Here is a 14,260-nt window from a genome sequence, read left to right on the forward strand (position 1 = left end):
AAGTATGACAGTGTGTTGAGAAGGACTGCCCTTGTAAAGTATGACAGTGTGTTGAGAGAGCCTGCCCTTGTAAAGTATGACAGTGTGTTGAGAGAGCCTGCCCTTGTAAAGTATGACAGTGTGTTGAGAAGGACTGCCCTTGTAAAGTATGACAGTGTGTTGAGAGAGCCTGCCCTTGTGAAGTATGACAGCGTGTGTTGAGAAGGACTGCCCTTGCTTGTGTTAGCGCGCCTGCTGTGTTGTAATTTGCTACCGACTCATTAGCAGCAAATGACTTTGTAATTGAGTCTCTGCTTGAGGAGAACCTGTGTGAGCGGGGTTGAATCAGCCCTACCAGCCGGGGGCAAAAAGCCCAGAGCAGGGTGTCGTTAACCCCCTCCTCGCCTCCGGCGGTGCCTGCCTGTCCGCCCCCCCTCGTCCCCCTCGCCCATGCCACCCTTGGCAGCCGTATCAGCCCCCGCGGCGCGGCACCCGATGTTAAACACATGCCCCAGCCAACGGGCTTGTTAAACAATGAAGGGGGTATTGATTTTAGCGAGGCAGACAGCTGCCTGTCTGTGCGCGCGCGACGTGTGAGGTGACCTCCGCTGAGCTGGCGGAGGTGGGCGGGGCGGGCTCATTAATGCTGGCTGTCCTGCTGGTGGCCATTCCCGTCAGGACACGCGATCGACTGCCAACAGCCTGGTCCCACTGCAGGAAGCGCCGCCATCTGTGTCCCCCTATGCAGTCTTCCTGAACGTGCACGTAAAGGTGACACTTGGAAGCAAAATCTTTTAAGTTCGTGCATTATAGATGTATTGTACCTTCAAAGCGCAGGTAGCCCAGAGCCAGACCCCCTCCCCAACCCCCCCCTAAACGAGGAGAGGTAACTGGAACAAAGTCACCTTTAAGCTGCTGCTATCAGACAGTGGGAGGAAGCTGGGCCAGCTGAGCTTTGGGAGAACACTACATATGTGTTACACACCATGTCATGTGATAGCGTTTGTCCTTTAAGCCGCGGTGTGCCTTAAAGGTGAATCCTCCTTGCCGGTGACCAGGGTGATGGCGTGCTCCTGTTGTAATGTCTTTGTCGTCTTTTATCTCCCCCATTTGACATTATCAGCGTTTTGTTGCTGCTGTGTGCACACAGTTCGACGTCGGCACACAAACTATCTCCGCATAATCGTAGATGATACGATGCTTCAAAGGGCAGAGAAAAATCAGCGTTTTCTCAGAACGATGAACTCCGGTGTGATGAGTGGCTTCATGAATAAGGGTGCTTTGCTGCTAAGATGTGTTTGAAGTGTATTGTGCTTGGGAGGATTATGTTTGCAGGCGGAGTGTAACAGGCTGAGGCTGTGATGCGCTGCAAAGCGGAGGGAATCCAGGCCCTGACAGCGCATTGCCGTTGGCGTTCTTGTCTGCCGTGGGTGTCACGCTGTTTGTGTTAGTGTTAGATACAGTGCATGTGGTACTGGATGGTGTAGTCGGTGTGTGGTGCTTGCATGTGCATGCGTACATGTGCGTGTGTGTGTGCATGCACGTGTCTTTGTGTGTGTGTGTGTGTGTGTGTGTGCGTCTGTGTGTGCATTGTGTCTGCGTGCATGTGTATGCACGCATGCTTGCATGTGCATGTGTGTGTGCCTGTGTGTGTGCGCAAGTGTGTCTTTGCGTGGGCCTGCATGCGTGCGAGTGTGTGGATGCGTGTGTGTGTGTGTCTGTGTGTGTGTGTGTGTGTGAACATGTATATGTCTGTGTGTGTGGGTGTGCTTGTGTGTGCGTGTGTGTGTGTGTCGTGCGCTTGTGTGAATGAGTGTGTTGGATGCCTTGTGTGAGTGGGTTTCTGCTGTGTGTGGGCGTTCTTTCAGCCGTCACCCCTGGCAGTATTACATTGTATCAGCGACAGAAGCGATGTTTGAAGACTGCTTTCAAGTTTACTAGCTTGTGCTACAAAAAAATTACATGAAAACAAATCTTTTCCTTGAGTTTTGAGTGAAAGCTGTTTGGAGGGGCCACCGGGATTTTAGGACAAGAATACCTATGACCAACACTTTATCCCCTTCAGAGTGAAACAAGAGGTCTTAGTTTGGAGCGAAATAAATAATCTAATAAAAAGAACAATATAACATTCCCATGAATATCTCTCTTTCTTTCCCTCTCTCTCACACGCACACCCAGAAACCCACACTCAGACAAAGAGACTACAATTGGCCTTTTAAATTCAGAAGATAGAGTTACAGACTCCTCATAAAAGTGTGAAATAAGGGCCAAGTGTGAGTCTGTATTCGGGGCGAGCGCAGTGAGTTCTGCCGGATGACGCAGGCATGCGGGTGGGAGGAAGGCTGTCCGGAGACGGGGCGTTCCTGCTGCTCCGGGTTTTCAGGACTTCGGCGCTCATCTCACAGGGCTAATTGTTACAGAGCATCCTGAACGTCTTACAGTCAAGTCAAGGTCAGCGGGAAATGATAAGTAACAGCCTTGGAGCTAAGTAGCACGGGGGTGACGTTGATGTAATGTTACCGAAGGTTATCAACCACGGCGAAGGTTAGCGAAGTGATGAACAGCTGCAGTTGGGTATGTTTTGCACAGTACATTAAAACTCCTGCCATTTCACAGCTTAATTGGCAGTGAAGGGGACCTGCTGGAATTTCTAATCGAAACACATAAAAAAAATCCTTCCCCTCCTCTCTCTCATCCTTCCTTCCTCTCTCCCACTCTTCTGTCAATCTCTTCTGTTTCTTTGTTTTTTTCTTTTCGGAGGGGGGTTTCTGTTTTGATGGGGGTGATGTTTGTGTTGTTTGTGCAATAAAGTGAAGTGTGGTTAAAACTCTCTCCTTCCTAATTCCCCTCTTCCTTTCTTCTCTCTCTTCTCACCGAATGCAGTTCAAATATTCTTTATCGGTACGCCAATAGTTATGTTTGCGTTGACAGTGCGTTTTAAAACACAAAATGGCAAAACAATTAAAAGCAAATACCGCTGATGCTGAAGTGAACATCCCTCCCTGTTAGTTAACAACACAAACATTTGTATATGAACATGTGTTCCAATATTTGTGCAGCTTGTGCAGCTCGTCAATGACAAAATGTGAATGAGAAAAATGACGGTTGTCACTCGGTGTCCCTCCCTCCCTCTCTCCCTCTCTCCCTCTCTCCCTCTGGTGAGAGATGCATGGAAGCGCCCTCGGGCTGGCTATTGCAGATGCACTCGGCTGCTTCATTTAAAACTTGTGTTGAGACAGATCGCCTTGGGTGCTTTGGGTTTGCACAGTTTTCCTCTGGAAGGAGTGGTTCATGGCCTGGCCCAGTGTCCTCTGCAGGGAGGCAGCTTTCACACTCCCTCGCCTTCTGTGCCTCGGACCCGGCCTCCTGGCCTGGGGATGACTTACGCTGAGGCAGAGCTTTGGGCTTGGATCTGCTTCTGCCTCTGTTGGATAGCAGGGGTCCAGACCTGCTGCCCCTGCCATTCTGCCCCGGTCTGATGGAGCAGTGGGGCAGCCATCACTGTGCTGCATTCTCAGAGAGCATTTCCGCTGTTGTACTGAATTCCGGGTTCTGCTTGAGCATTTCCAGTTTTCCGCTGGTTTTGGCGTCCTGCTCAGACATGTCTAGCAGTCCACTGGTTTTGGGGTCACACTTGGACATGCCCTGTGCTCCACTGGTTTTGGGTGTCATCCTCTGACATGTCCAGTGTTCCACTGGTTTTGGGGTCACGCTCGGATATGTGGACGCAGCCGTCAGGCAGCGGCGGGGTTCCCTCTCCTCGGTGGGGGCCTCACCGTAGTGCAGGGGCCACAGCCAGCGTGCTCTGCTTCTCAGGCCCTGTATCACCAACACTCTGCTCTCTCAGCAGCAGATACAGCTCGACCTGTCTAACTGGCCAAAGGGGCTAATCTGGAGCCGTTTCCCGTCACTCCAGAGCCGGCTAATCACGGACAGGCAGGCGCTTCGCTCTCCATCGCAGGGGCGGAGGTAATTTGCGGCCGGTGATTGGAGGGACCGTGGCGAGCAGTTTGCCGAGGTGTTCAATCAGGACAAACAGTGGCAGCGTGGCAGGCTGTGGAGGCCAGTGCCGGGGTCAGGTGAGGACAGTGGTGGCAGGCACCGCATGGAGTCTTCGTCACGCTCTCTTTGGGCTTTCTGGGGCTTTTTTGAAAGTGTGATAAGCTGTTACGTCCCACCTACCTCTGGAGGTGCCTCTGCTTCAGTTTCCCTGAGTGAAAACATGCGGCATCACCCCATGTGAAAACAACGGTAATCAGAATCTCATTTTCACATGATCCTAACATGGAGTGACCTAAAACGGATACCTTTTTATGGAGAACACACGAGTGATCTTTTATGGAAATAAATCTTATGCCTCTAGCTTTTTTGACAGACATCCTGTTCCTAGGTTTTTGCAGCGTTAGACCTTGATTTTAACACTGTTGTCGATAGTAGTACACCAGTACTGAGGTATTTGTCTTATGTTACAATGACGATTCGAGGGTTTGACACTTTGCACAGTATTTTCATAGTGCTTCAAAGCACAGATGTCTACCTGCATGTCTGCAATGTACTACATCACCCTTTAAGGCAGAAGCAAACGCTCCCAGAGCGTGTAAGACGGGGCGTCGCGGGGGGCGAGCATGCCGTTCGCGGAGCCTGCGATCCACACAGCGGTGCAGAGCGCAAACAGAGCGCGCTCCAGGGGGGCGGGGCTGTGATTAATGCAGTCGCCCTTGACGGTTTCGGCGGGTGACGGAGGTGCGCCGGGGGCCGCATTAGCATTCTGGGGGGGTTGCCTGCGCCGTGCAGAGCTCCGTCCGCTGCAGGCTTCCCCGCGCAGGGCCCAGACGCACCTGCAGCGTGGAGTTTTACACACTCCTCTGACACAGTGCGCACACGGCTGTACACACACAAATACGTTACATTACATTACACTAGTGCCGTTTAGCAGGCTTATCACTTATCCTTACAATTTTACATTTCACCACTTACAATTTTATCTGTTTATACAGCTGCATATTTACCAAGGTGATTGTGGATTAAGTACCTTGCCCAAAGGCACAGGGGGAATTAAACCAGCAACCTTTTTGGTTATGAGCGCTGCTCTTTCCATAGTAAAAGTACTTTTACTTAAAAAAACTTTTTTCCTCCTTCGGTCCCCTCCCACTGCTCTCTCATGTAACATGCTGGCCTCCTTCTTCCTCAACCAGCACAGGTCTACACAGACCATGTTTTAAGGTAGCGTGATGTGGGCATGCATTGATCTATATCCGTGTTTCCCAACCCTGCTCCTGGAGGCACACTGTCCTGCATATCTTCTATGTATCCTTGCTGCTTGACAAAATCAGGTGTGCTCAGCTAATCAAAAGTGCCACTGATGAGTTCAGTCAGGTAGGTAGAGCAGGGATAGATAGAAGATATGCAGGACGGTGTGCCTTCAGGAGCAGGGTTGGGAAACGCTGATCTATATGATGTGTGGATCAGCCGATGTAGCAAGCACAGCAAATGGGATAAGGCGTCCGAATGATTTAAGGGTCTGTGCGTCTGCACAGCATGCCACCCTGAAATATGAGCACGGTCTCAGGGGCTGCGTGCAGCTTTCAGATCTCTTGGACCTATGCCGTATTTTAGACTGAGAGAGCACATAAGGACAGCCCTGACCCGAGTCCTGTTATTGGTGAAAGCGTACACGATCAATATCTCGGCTTTATATTCCTGTGACAATCCTGTCCGAGCTGTGCGGAGGGTGCTTTTACTGTGAAGGATCTTGTAGGTCCTTCAGTCTGTAATTGCTTGACAGACAGCATGTGGCAGGTACTTTTACTGTGAAGGGTGAATGCAGCGATTGCAGCGTGTCAGGATACTTTTACTATGGAAATCCTACTGTGGGACTAAGGGGCTCCTGGCATGTCAGCTTTTACTAAGACGTCATGGTAGAGCTTTGGTCTGTGATTGCAGGATGTTCTGGTGTTCTGGTGTACTTTTACTGTGAAGGGTCCTGCGGTCTATGATTGCAGTGATTGCAGCATGTCAGCATACTTTTACTGTGAAATCCTGTTTGATCTTTACTGTCATTTCAGGACATTCAGGTGTCAGGGGGTACTCTTATTGTGAAGGGTCTTGCGGGCACTTCTCGGGGTGTGGGCGACAGCTGTGTGGGTGCGCCTTTCAGCCAAGCCATCGGTGCCCACATAATCTCCTGGTCCACTTCCAGCTTTAGCCCACAGCTCCGAGCCTTCCATAATGTCTTCACATGTAATGAGCCATGAAATTCTATTCATGAAAGCTCTCCCTCTCTCTCTTTCTCTCTCATTCTCCGAGGTGAGCATTTTATTATCGTTGTTTATTGGTTTAGCATATGCCTGTGTCCTCATCCAGGTTTCGTCAGTCTACATTTTCACACATGTCATGCCCTTAGATGTAGGTGCGTAGTTTTTGCTCGAGCTGCTCTGGGTAAGTACCCAGCTCGAGGGTGCAATAAGAGTTTTCTGCCCTCTACACATACCCCATTCTCTGTCTTTACCAGCCGCTGCCCTACACCCATAAACTGCAGGGACATGCTGTGTAGAAATAACAGTGGGTTTTCTGAGAACGGAAATGAAAGTAGATCTTTGTTAAAGTATTTATTTCAATGTTTGAAATGGCGATGTTAGTATAGTACAGGAACTAGTGGGTCTTCTCCCTAAGCACACAGAACAAAGCTCCCGTGTCCTGTGGAGAGCAGATAGTGTGGCTCAGCATCGCCTCAGTATATATCCAACTGTATAAATGGATAACATGTAAAAACTGTAACCTGTGTAAGTCGCTCTGGATAAGAGCCTCTGCTAAATGGCAATAATATGGCAATAATGTAATGTAATGTAATATCAGGGCATCTCTGTGCCTCTGCAGCGAATTTGCAGCTATCCAAATTAGCCGCCCTGTTGACTCACGCATGCTGTGCTGTTACTGACTGAGAGAGGAAGAGTGAGAGAGTGAGAGTGTGACACATGCCACCAATTAGGTGAAAGGTGGGCCGAGCCGGGGGTGTGAGCCAGGCTAATTGGGTGTGTATCCATCAAAAATGGAACTTGAAATCGGCATGTTGGGACAACATGATGTATAAACTCAGGGGGGAAGAGAAGGGTCATTACCTCTGTAGGAGGAAGAGTCTGTGCTGAAAATGGAATGACATTTCCTGGCCTTCCGTCCGAGCGTGCAGAATGCCATCCCCGTGTCATAACGGGGGACGGCAGCGGGTGTTTTCCGGTAACGCTGGTACCGTGCCACAAACAGCCGTGTCCATATTTTAAATATGCATACGCGACCCCTCTTTATGCGCAAGAGCGATTGGATCCAGCAGCTTAGCTCCTGAGGGGGTGAGGCTCCTAAGCAGACATGTGGTTTAATTACTAGCATTTTTTTATATAGCCAGTAAAAAGACTGAAGCCAGGCATAGATTATAATAAGGGTTATAACAACTCCCAGAGGGACACGTGGTGGTTTCATTGCCACAGTGCACCACAGTCCTCTTGGCTCAGCCCTGTACCTCTCTGAGCTGGTCATCATGCCAGTTGGAGCACTTTCACTCACTGGGAATCTGACTGATTGCTGCCACATCATTGTCACTGATCACAGCTCCTCACGGCTGCCCGGTGTTAAAGGCCCTGGAATTCGTAGCCATTAAGTCACAGGCTCAAATCCTGGTAGGGCTGCTGCTGTTACAGTACAATTCATTACTGTTATTTAGCAGACGCTCTTATAAAGAGCGATTTACACCGTGCGTGAACGTAACGAACAAGCGTCATAGCTAAACATAGTGCTGAGATCACAAATGCATGTCTAGACTGACCTGTAAGTGCACAGCAATATGTAGCTACTTAAGGACTATACCATTCCAAATATAATGTTAATGCATACTGCGTGCATGCAATTAGACCTCCGCATACCCAATTATATAAAACTCTGAAGTGCACTTCCGCCTGTGTAATTGCACATAAGAGGCGCAAAAGATCACGCCTGGGTAAAGGGGGGGGGTTGAGGTGTAGCCTGAAGGAGTGGATTGTCAGTCTGCGACGAAAGATGGCCAGTATTTCAGCTGTTCATCTGCTAAATGACAGGAATGTAATGTAATGTAATGTTGTGTACAAGGAGGAAAAAAAGGGGGCCAAGGACTGAACCCTAAGGGACCTCTGTAGAGAGGAAGACGAAATCCAGGAAGGCGAAATCCAGCTGACAATGCCCGAGATGCCCGCTGCCGCCAAGGGAGACAGCGGAACGTGGCGATTCGCTGTGTCAAAGGCTGCAGAAAGGTCCGGGAGAATGAGGGTAGCAGATGGGGAGGCTACCCTTTTAGAGCGAAGGGTGTCTGTGACAGAAAGAAGAGCCATTTCAGCGCAGTGGCCAGCCTTGAAGCGGGTTATTCTGTGTGAGAAAGCATGAAAGTTGATTGAAGGCGGCATGTTCAAGGGTTTTTAAGAGGAAGCGGGGAGAGAGGGCAGTAGTTTTCGGTAGCAGAAAGGTCCAGTTTCCTGAGCAGAGGTGTGACACGAGCCTGTTTACAGAGAGGGGACACGCCCACTGGTCGGCGAGTTCCATTACATCACATCACATTACATCATTGTCACTTAGCAGATGCTTTTATCCAGAGCAACATACATAGGTTACAGTTTTGTTATCTAATGTTATCTATTTATACAGCTGGATATTTACTGAGGTAATTATGGGTTAAGTGCCTTGTCCACGGGTACAACAGCAGTGCCCCAGTGGGGAATTGAATTGGCAACCTTTTGGTTACAAGCCCTGCTCCTTGCCACTATGCCACACTGCTGCCCGTGCCCTGGAGTTGTTGATAAGTGACGTGATGAATGGGAGATCATCAAGTTCGATATTCAGGACAAGAGGAGAGGTTAGCGGAATCGAAGGAGCAGGTAGTTGGTCGATGAGACATCAGGGGTTCCGAGATCTCTGCGTTTGTGAGTCGGGGTAAATGTGGTCCTGCCAGGATAAGTGACGGACTGATGGTAGAGTGACTGGGCCGTGGGTTGATTGAAGGACTTGCAGATGGTGGCAACTTTCACCTCAGAATAACGTGCAAAGTCATCAGCAGTGAGAGAGGAAGGAGGAGGGGGAGAGGGTGGAGAGAGCAGGGAAGAAAAGGTTGAGAACCTTTTGCGGGGGTTAGCAGATGACTCCTGAATTATTCTGTGAAAGTAAGATGCCTTAGCAGATGACAGAGCGAGAGAGAAGGCAGAGAGAGTCTGGCAGACAGAGGGATCAGACTCTACACTCAAGCAGTGGAATTATCCTGAATTGCTTCAGTAAATCCGGCTGTATCAATGGATAAGGTGTAGAAAGTAACTGGAAAGGGTCATTTGAGAAGCATATAAATATTGAGTGATTTCATTCTCTGGTGTCTGATTATAGTGTAACAGCACCCCTCTGTTACCCAGTACATCTGAAAAAGGCCATTTTTTTATTTAATTTGTTGATTATTCTCACACCATTCATTGTATTATTGTGGAAGACAAAAAATAGGTGTCCGGTAATCTGTGCTTTATCTCCAGTGTCCTAATTTGTGTGTGTTTCTGTGCCTGTAAATACACATGCTTGCGTGTCTCTGTGTATGTGCAGGTGTGTGAGTGTGTTAATATGTGTGCACCCATATAATGCAAGTATGCGGATGCAGACACGCTTGTAATTATCCTAATGCTTGCTTGTGTGTTTGTGAGCATAAGCATTGCACATTGAATGCGTGCGTGTGTGTATGTGTTTATGCAGGTGTGTTTATGCACATGTCTGCATGTGAGTGTGTGTGTGCATGTGGGATGTGCTTGTGTGTTTGCTTTTCCACTGTGTGTTTTTATGAATGTGCGTGGTTGTGTATGTGTGCGTGTATGTATCTATGCACGTTTGTGTGTGTGTTTGTGTTTGTGTGCACTCGTGTGTGTGTGTGTGTGTGTGTGTGTGTGTGTGTATGTGGGGGTGTGTGTGTGTGTGTGTGTGTGTGTGTGTGTGTGTGTGTGTGTGTGTGTGTGTGTGTTTGTGTGTGAATGACTGAGGTAAAGCCGTGTTGCTTGGTGCTGGATGGCGAATAGCTCCTGCGTTATGGAAGAAGCTCTTCGCTGCAGCAGCCTGCTCCCCCTGTCACCGAGCCATTTGACACCTGCTAACAAGCTGGAGCAGAGCGACCGTCCCAACCGACAGCTTCACACCCACCCAGAACCGCTCCAGAATGCACTCTGCGTGACCCAATTCCGCGCCGTGTACCATGACGAGAGCCCCATGTAAACAGTTAGCCTGAAAATGAAGTGTATTTCACATCATCACTCTGGGCGTAGTAAAAATAGCTTCCCCCCTCAGTGGATTGCAGCCATGTTGAGACAGAGTGTGGATGTTTCTATGGAAACGACACCTTTTTCCCCTCCCACTGTGCTATCTGTGAAAGTTTGGTCTCTACAAAAACAGATATATTTATAACGGGTTTTGGCACACCCCTTGCTGTACAAGATATTGGCGTTGTCTTCAAAGATTAAACGTCCATATATAAGGAACATAGTTGAAAACAAAGTGGAGGAAAATGTGAAAGGTGTTGATACAGTAGTTTCAAAACATGATTATTTAATGCAAGGGAATCTTTCTGTATTTACGTTTGGTATGCTAGGACTTTGAGCATTTCCCCTGAACCCTACACCTGACAGAAAACAGAGGGAAATGTTACTGTTCTTTTTTAACACGTTGTATTTAATCTTGCAGTCAACAGCTGTTGGCCTGTTTGCATTCTTGGAAGATGTAGCACCTAGCCGTCTCCGACTGTTAGTACACACATGCCGGTCCTGCGTGATATGTTAACTTCGGTTTAGAGATTTAGACTTAAAAGATTGCAGCTGTAAAATGCAACAGGTCGATTTGTCTTGATTTTGTGTGCGCGTGTGCGCGTGCATGCGCATGTGCGTGCGTGCATGCGTGTGTGTGTACATCCACCTGCCGGTGTGACCTTGTGTGTGTCAGTGTGTGATTGCTGATGTTTATGCATCTGTCTGTGTGTGCACGCGTGTGTGGGATTTTAAAATATCAGTTGTGTGGACTTGGCTGTGGTCATGGCTATATGAGAAGACTACATGTGTTTGTTCAGAGGAGGTGAGTTGTTTTACGTATAATTGGTGGTTCTCTAGTCCATTAATTACACGGTCAGGTCACAGAATGAAGTGTGGAATATTGGGGCATCGCTGCTCTGTCAATAACTTTCCTGAAGCCAATCAGAATCGCTGCTTTTGGGACAGTCGTTGTCCAGCCCCGACATAAGGGGAACATGGCAGTCTGCGTGTGAGGAGAGCCTGGTGGTCACTCCGCTGCAGGGGGTGCTCAAGGAGCGTTTCTCAGAGGTCCCTTGAATTTTGTCCATCTGTCCAAAGGAATGCCTGATGTAAAATGCAGGACCTGCCAGGCAGCACCAATCGATCCCGGCTGCCCTCAGCACAGAGCAGAAAAAGTGTTTCTGTGGGCAGGGTGCTAGTGTAGTTATTTCTGCTCCTGCCTCAGGTCAGGTATCGAGCCGAACCCAGCTTTGATAACTCTGTTTTCTCAGGCTCTCTCTGTCACCCCCGTTACCGAAGCTGGGATTGAGACAGAGAACACCTGATCTTCTCTCTGCACTCTGACCCTGTGGGTAATAAATCTGTCCCATCCACGTGGAGCTCGTGGCTCTGGGCAGCACAGTGTGTTCAAACACACACGGGTGCACAGACACTCTTTCATATGGTTACAGAGCCTCACACCTGACATATGTACAAGACATAACACCCCAATATAAATAATGTTAATAATATTATTTTTTAGTAACAATGTATAATATATAATATATTTATATGATAAAATAATAATACACATTTGTGTAATATTTATATAATAATAATGTAATAAACCCATAATACCTAAGAATACCTTAATAACCTCAATGCAAACACACTGGTCCCCCCCTGTTGTTAATTTGTCTTGTTACACTCGCATGACGGAGCCACGGACTGCCCTTTGAAGAGGTCGCCCTCGAAAACATCACCATGTCATGTGTCAGTGAGGTGGTGAGGAGCAGGGCTCGTAACCGAAAGGTTTCAGGTTCAGTTCCCCGCTGGGGCACTGCTGTTGTACCCTTGGGCAAGGTACTTAACCCAGAGTTGCCTCAGTCAACGTCCTGCGGTATGAATGGATAACATGTAACAATTGTAACCTATGTAAGTAGCTCTGGGTAAAAGCGTCTGCTAAATGCCAGTAATATAATGAGATGTGTCTGTAACCATGGAAGAGGCAAAAACGGAGGGTGTGATGCACTGCGGGGGGGGAGAGAAATGTGTGCGAGCTACAGAAGTACATCAGTTCTGAGATGACTTCACATGAAGAAAAAAAAAAAACGTGTGTGTTGTTTGAAGCCTCAGACTGAGGCATAGAGAAAGGGTGAGAAGGCACGCCTGAGAAACCGGCATCTCTGCATGTGCCACACTGTGATTGAGAGAGCACTCATCGCACACAAAGGCTGCTTTTCTAACGTGTGCTGGTAGCTCAGCAGCAAAAAAAATAAATAAATAAAAAGCCTTTGTGCGACCGGTGAAAAGCACTCAAGCTTAGTATTGTGTCTCCGCTAATGCGAGGACGGCTGTGTGTTGACACGGTAATTGTGAATTGCAAGGGTTCGCTTGCATGTTCCTTAAAGGATTCTTATGCCGTACATATATGGCGCTCATTTAGGAGACGCAGATAAACTTGAATTACTACGTGAAAAAGGCTCTTGTTCTCTCTCTCCAGACGCACCATAGCAGGTCGGGTTACACATGCGCTGTGTGTCTGTGGTAGAAATCCACAGCAGTTACACGGATGCTTAGAACTCATTTCACAGCCATTCAGATGAAGCAGACTGTCCCCCTTTGACCCCTGTCCATATCTGCGTGAGCTCCTCTCTGAGGCTTTACACATTTAACTTAGCAGACATTCTTATCCAGAGCGACTCGCGTAGGTTAATCATCCTGTTATACGGCCGGATATTTACTGGAGCAATTCAGGCAAAGTGATTTCCTCAAGGGGACTGCAGCACCCCACCTGGGAGTCGAACCAGAAACCTGTGGGCTGCAAGCCCTGCTCCTTATCATACTGCTAGCTCAGTTCTCCTTCTTCATCTGCCTGATCCCCCCCTCCACCCACCCCCCCCCCCCCCCCAACCTTCCCCTCCCCTGGTCCACCACTGCACCATACTGCCTAACCATGTCCCAGTTCAGCCTCACACCTGCAAACATTATATCACTATAAACTGTGATCTAGATGAGTGCAGAAACCCAGCTCTCAGCAATTTCACATAGCAAGTCTGGTGGAATACGTAGATAGATGTATATACAAAATAGAAAATCTCTAAAAAAAGAGGAAGAGAGAACTTAAATTACATCTGCATGGAGAGCATCAAAAGGTGACTCGCCAACAGCCATAAAACTGTATTTGTGCTTTGCACGTAAACCATAATGCAGGATTAGTCAGGACTCATTGACTATATGATGATTTAGTATGTGCCAATAGGAGTCAGGACAGCTTTGATGTGGTGCCCTCCCTGTCAGCCGAGAGTGCTGGCTTTCCTCTGAGGCTGTGTAGTCTCTGGCCTGACACGCTCTGAGAAACGGCTGGTCTCCTGCCCTCCTATAAGCCTAAATGAGGTACGGGGGGTTCTCTGGGAAGGAGGGGCGTCCTTCAGCAAAGCCCCCTGGGAGCCTAATTTGGTGGCACACCACAGATCCATTAGGGAATGAGTTTCCTCCCGCGAAGAGAACAGAAATCTGTCACATCCCGTGGCTCCCGCGAGCGCACCGTGGCCCAAAGAACGGAATCCTGGGAAACACATGACATTACCACAGCGGTGATCGGATTAAAGGTTGCACCTTTGATATATTTAGGTTGCAGCACAATTCCTTCCGTTTTTATTGCTCCCCCTCTCTCTCTCTCTCTTTCTCTCTTTCTCTCTTTCCTTCTCTCTCTCCCTCTCTCTTCCTCTCTCCTTCTTTACCTTTCCCTCTTTCCCTCCCTCTCTCCCTCTTTCTGTCTTTCCCTCTCTCTCTCTCTCTCTTTCTCTCTCTCTCTGTCTCCCTCTTTCTCTCCCTCTCTGTCCTTCTCCCTCTCTCTCTCTCTCTCTCTCCCTCTCCCTCTCCCTCTCACTCTCACTCTCCCTCTCACTCTCTCTCCCTCTTTCTCTCTCTCCCCCCCCCCCCCCCCCCCCCCCCCCCCAGCCTGTTTTTAATGGATGTCTTCAGTAGTTGCTCCCTCCATCAGTGTCCTTTTCTAACAG

The 14,260-nt window shown here is 48.6% G+C and overlaps 1 protein-coding gene across 2 annotated transcripts in view; it reads left to right on the forward strand.

Annotated features, from left to right (window-relative positions):
• The window catches only part of cog5 (component of oligomeric golgi complex 5), a 111,700-nt gene that overhangs the window by 64,037 nt on the left and 33,403 nt on the right, over positions 1-14,260 (forward strand). The window lies entirely within an intron of this gene.

This window comes from Megalops cyprinoides, chromosome 23 (genome assembly GCF_013368585.1).
Source record: "Megalops cyprinoides isolate fMegCyp1 chromosome 23, fMegCyp1.pri, whole genome shotgun sequence".
Classification (NCBI taxonomy): domain Eukaryota; kingdom Metazoa; phylum Chordata; class Actinopteri; order Elopiformes; family Megalopidae; genus Megalops; species Megalops cyprinoides.